General features: G+C 42.0%; 1 protein-coding gene across 1 annotated transcript in view; it reads right to left on the reverse strand.

Annotated features, from left to right (window-relative positions):
- The window catches only part of PREP (prolyl endopeptidase), a 206,686-nt gene that overhangs the window by 60,139 nt on the left and 140,547 nt on the right, over nt 1-6,000 (reverse strand). The window lies entirely within an intron of this gene.

The raw sequence follows: 6,000 nt of genomic DNA on the forward strand, positions 1-6,000 counted from the left end.
AAAGTTTCATATACAGATCTGTCTACAGACCCAAATAAAATACTAAATAGGGAAAGTAAATGTGACATATTTTTCTAGTTATCACTTATCTTTCTCCTTACAGGTCTGTTCTTGCAATCCGCACTCCGGTAAAACTGTCCAATTTCAATAGCATTTTTGCCTGGGCAAGGACTGAAGAAACAGTTCAGGGAAAATGCTGTGTTACTTCTGCATGCCATGTGCTTTTATTGAAAAATCTTATGGGCTTGATCTGAACCACTAAAATCAATGTGAACTTTACCATTACTGGAATTGGAAAACTCTGTTTCCTAAATTAATAGAAAGGAGAGCAACATTTTGGAATTCCTACTTATAACTAAGGAAGTTAATTAAAATAATAATGTATTCATGGATGTGAGATCAATATTAGAGCTGAGTGTTCATAAACACGAGGAATAGTATGAAAAAAGGAAAAACTAATTATTATAATTCCATTATAATTTTTTAAAGATCTGGTTCCTAGAAATACCTGTATGCAGTAAGTCAGGACTGTCCAACTATGGAGCTGCCACTGCCTCTCCACCCCTGCCGTGTGAGTGCTCTTCCCTTCACTGCACCACATGGCTGCTCTCCCACTGTTTGCCCCCCTCCGGTCCCATGCTCTCTGGGCCCTGCAGGCTGTCACTGTCCCGTCACAAGGGGCAGGGAAAGGAAGCGAAAGCCAGAGGGACAGGGAGACTGGAGACCCAAGTGGCAGTAGCAGCCAGGGCTGTGGAGGGAGCAGCACCTACGTAACATCCAACAAGCCACAAATTAAACACTTGTGAGCTGTCTGCAGCTGGAGGCCTGCAAGTTGGACAACCCTACAGTAAATGAGTCACATATACAAGAATCAATGGTTCTAGAACTACTCCAATCTTTATCATTTTGGCATTATGTTTTGGTAAGTTCTAAGTGAAAGAGGAACTGACTGCAGCATGGGACCAAAATCACCACCTTAATATTTCTTTTCATTATAAGTGGGACTAACAGGCTCAGAGCAGTTGAAAATGAAGCATCTTAAAAGGCAAGTCACAAGAATAGTATATTGTTCTTGTTTTAAGCTAGACTACTAAAAAGGCTTATAGCATCACTCCTTTGATGAACAGAGAATGCTTAATATGAAATCTTGGGCCTGAATCTTCTATAAATTGCCTAACACCGTATAACCTCTTCATCTTCCTGCACATTTAACAGAAATAAAATATTACGCTAATTAGAAGGCTGGGACTATTGAATCACACAGGCTATGTGCCAGCCAAGGTGAAAGTATTAGTATTTTAATACTTCCGTAAGTCACAGTGGAATTACAGCACATCAGAGCAGCCTCTGTGCTCATGTATATCTCTAAGATATCTCCCACTTACCTTTATGAATGCTCTTATGGAAGTTTTTCTAGTTTTTATTACTTCCCAGTACTGAAGGAGCCTTTCTTTTAAAGGAATGATAGGTGCAAAATATGCAGGTTTTACTATTTTTCTAGGGCTCAAAAACATAGAATCATTGCATTGTGAGTTGCATCTTCTCACAGAATTGCAATAAGAGCAGACATTGTCAGTTTAAAATGGCAAATGAAGCTACTACCTACACTGAATTCACAAGACCTGCAGCCAATAATGCCAGAGTTATCAACATGATTTTGTTGATGTCCTCCAGAACAGGACTGTTGTCTTGATGCCAGCAATATAGTCATTGCCAAACTACTGGAAAAGATAAGAGCTGAAACATTTGGTGCTCTTCTTAAGAGTTCCACTGAAAGCTGAAGCGACTTAACAGCAATATTCCCTCCATTTATAAATGAAAGGGGTACAAGGCTGCCACACTGTGGCAGGCATTAAGAACTATCAATTTCACCTAAAAAAAAAAAAAAAAAAAAAAAAAAAGGGGATGGCCAAATTTTTTACCCCCTGAAACACCAAGCCACAAGGAACTAAATGCAGTAAATTTGAAGCAGTCAATGACAGATACCCAGTTTTACCCTTTCTCATATAAATATTTTTTCTTTTTCAGTGAGATGAAGACAGGAATTGAGATACTCTGGCCACTCAGAACCAACCTGGTAAGGATTCTTCAAAATCAGTCGATTAACCACTCTTCAAAAATCTACAGGTAAGCATTTCACATTAAACAAACAAAAGAAGAAAGGATGAAGAAGACTGAAATCAGTACAGAACCATTTCTTTACTTATAAAAGGAAGTGAAGAGTATTTTAAATTTTGCATGGTAACAGGACACTCATCTGAAGTATATGACTTTTTTAAGGTTGTTGTAGCTTAATACATATGACAGAATTATTGAAAATCATCTCTATACTTGAGGGAATTACTCATCTATGACAAAAGGAAAAGAAATCCTTCGTATCCACTTTTAAAAACATTGTAACCGAAGCTCCTATTTTGCTAGGCAGCGCTAAATGAGACAACTTCCTTGGGACGCAACTTCCCTACACTGTCCTCTTTCATTTTAATTCTCTCTTTAATTTTAATCCTTGTTAAATGATGTACTAATAGCAATGGCAAGATCCAGTAATAGCGTGGGCAGGTGTTGTGCACAAGTTTCTCCCACAACTCTGCCACTCATCTTTAATCCTGACTCATCTTCTCTTAGTTTTATGTTTCCCTGAAGAACAGATTACCGATTGTAACAACTGTATGTGGTAGATCAGTATCTATTAGGGACTAGAATGACAGCACCCTTGTTTCCCTTTGAAAACAATTCACTATTTGAACTCTGGTCTTGAATGGGGGAAGGGTGGGAACTGAACAATATGATAATCAATTCCCTGTGCTACTCAGTCCTCACATAAGCAAGTCTGACAGAAACTGTGAATTCTGATCCTGAGAAAGTATATGACTTTGTAAAACTTTCTTCCTTTCCCTGTTTCCTTGTATTACTACAATGTATAAAATGTCAACTACTTCTAAATGTCACAGTCATAAATACCTACGTTTATTTCCGACCTATGGGGACTTTTTACCATCTTGTACCATCTACACTTTTCCCAGAGCCTGACGAAGGGACTTTGATTCCTGAAAGCTTGCAGAAAAGGACAACTTTCTTGCCATTTTCCAGTTGGTCTAATAAAAGGTATCATTTTGGAACCAAGAGTTCTAGTTTTTTGTCCAGTCATAAATATACCGTCTGAAAGGGACATATATTCTTCTGTAATCTTAAACTATTTTAAACACAAGACTGGAAGATATTTGAAGAATGGCCAAAGAATCCAAACAACTCATTCAGTGATTACTGTTTCAACACCTACAATCTTGCATGCTATCATAAAAGTAGGTGAATTCTGAGCCAGGACAGCAGCCCGTTTATCCAGGATTAGGTGTTACTCTGAAGTGTAAATATTAAGAAGCACATGAAAGCTCAGTTGGCAAGTTCATAATGATAAAATGGAGACCTCTACTTAAAGTGGTACTCATGATATTTACACAGTAACAGCTTCTTATAAACATTATGTATTCACTGCTAAGCAAAACACAACTGTGAAAAAATTTTCCTGTAAAGGTCTATGACCTTTTATTACCACCTGAAAGGTATTATAATAATATGCAGCAAAAAATACACAGAGAATCAAAACTTTCCATATAAGAAGCACTAAATCAGTGGTCACCAACCAGTCGATTTCGATCGACTGGTTGATCGTGGAATTGTGACAGTCAATCCCAGCCTGTCAGAGGCTCCATGATTGGGAGCGGCAGGATGCACGTGGGTGGGCTGAGCCATGCCGCCTGTCACCCGGGCCAGACTGGGTGAGTGGGGTCAGGGCCTGGGCAGCTTCTCTGGGAGGGAGGGGGGGAAGGAACTGGGGACTGAGGTGGGGTGCATGGCAGGGGGTGAGACGGGGGCAGTAGATCCTGAGGTGTCCTTTACTTACAAAAAATGATGTTCATCGTAAAAAGATTGGAGACCACTGCACTAGATAGATAAAGATTATAAGCACCATTTAATACAAAATGTAACCAAAGAACCTACAGTGAATGTTTGATTTGCTACCTGGGGTTATAATAGTCTAACTTCTGCAAATCACAGGGAGGGTTTTGCTGCTAGCTATCAATTCAACTCTTTGAGAATAGGCCCAAAAGAACATAATTTGACAGTTTTCATTTTTATCATAGGGCACATCCACACAAGTGTGCACATGCAGTTGGTAGTGTCGCACACCTGTTGGTGGCACTGCAAACCGCACATGCCGCACATGCAGGCATTCGCTGCACTGATAATTTGCAGTGTGGCAGGGGTTTTTTTTACACCAGGAGATCCCCACGTCAAAAAAGCCTGTGCCAGAAAAAAGCAGAGTGGCACATGTGGTGGCAGCACGCACTGCCTGAAACCAGAGCCTGGCCAACCAGAGGCACGCTCCAGCTGCTGACCAGGTTCAGCGTGCCCAGATTGCCATTGCCACACCCCCGGGAGACCCTCAGGACCCCAGATAGGTCTTCTGGGGCCAGCTCAGGAGCAGGGGCATTCCCTAGGTACAACTAGCAGTGGCACAAATTTGTGCCACTGGTTACTGTCCCTGGGGAATGCACATTTCCACTCATGGGGATGTGCCCATATAGGTTAACATGCACACACACAGAGCATGCCTTCCATCAGTTTTAACACAGTTAAGTGCAGAAACTACTAGAGAAAAACTCATTAAAAGTTTCATATATGATACACAAGGAAATCTAGGAAGAATGCCAGGAGTGTGGAGGAGAATAAACGTAGAAAACTTTGTGGGGGAGCATTCCTTCAATTGTACTACTTTTTTATAGATTTCATAGACATTAGGGCTGGAAGGGACCTCATAAGATCACTGGGTCCAGCCCCCTGCCCAAGGGCAGGAAGTCAGTTAGGGTCAAAGGATCACAGCAAGATAAGTGTCCAAATGTTTCTTGAAAGTGTCCAGAGTAGGTGCTTGCACCACCTCTGGGGCGAGTCTGTTCCAGGCCTTAGGGGCTCAGACAGTAAAGGAATTTTTCCTTATGTCCAGCCTACAACGGTATTGCAGGAGTTTGTGACCGTTGGACCTTGTCATCCCCTGGGACGGTCTGGTGAACAGGTGTTCCCCCAGGTCCTGATGCACACCCCTTATGTACTTACAGGCTGCCACCACGTCACCCCTGAGCCTGTGCCTCTCCACACTGAACAGTCCCATAGCCCACAGCCTCTTTTCAAAAGGCCTGTTCTCGTGCCCTCTGATCATGCGTGTGGCTCTCCTCTGGACTCTTTCAAACTTCTTCACGTTCTTCCTAAATTGTGGAGCCCAGAATTGGATGCAGTACTTCAGCTGAGGCCTTATCAAGCAGGAGGATGACATATTGGGTCTTGCTCGAGATGCACTATTAGATGCAAGCCAGAGTTTTGTTAGCTTTGCCAGCTGTGGTATCACATTGGTGGCTCATATTCATCTTGTGGTCAATCATGACCCCCAAGTCTCTTTCAGTCATGGTGCTAGCGAGTGTAGTATTGCCGAGCCTATACGTGTGATGCGTGTTTTTATTTCCAAGGTGGAGCACCTTGCATTTTTCCATATTGAAATAGAAGACATTTGCAGACTCAGATTTTCTTTGGTCTAATCAAAACTTTCTTTTCATATTTATAAGTTCTGATGTGAATTACAAATGATCAAACAGAGGTTGTTATACGATGTTACGTATTCTATAGTAGTTATCATCAGTGTATGATTTTCTGCATAGTTTATCTAGTGTCCATCCTTTTGAGCTTCACGCTTGCCTGATGTGGCTGCTGGAGCCTCTCACAAGAGCTGGGGGATCTCAGAGCCTGCCCCAGCAACCCCAAGCATGGACAGGGGACCCCAGGGCAGATAGGGAACTTACCGAAAAGTAGGCTGGAGCTGGGGAAGGAGCAGCATGCAACTCCACTGCGCTGGCTTTTCAATTGGCTGTCAATTAAGATCGGCAGTGCCCAGCTGATGACATCAGCCTCAGGCGCTGCTGTGGGGAGTTTAAAAACCATAGCAAATGCTGG

The sequence above is a fragment of the Alligator sinensis genome, unplaced genomic scaffold (genome assembly GCF_000455745.1).
Source record: "Alligator sinensis unplaced genomic scaffold, ASM45574v1 scaffold313_1, whole genome shotgun sequence".
NCBI lineage: Eukaryota > Metazoa > Chordata > Crocodylia > Alligatoridae > Alligator > Alligator sinensis.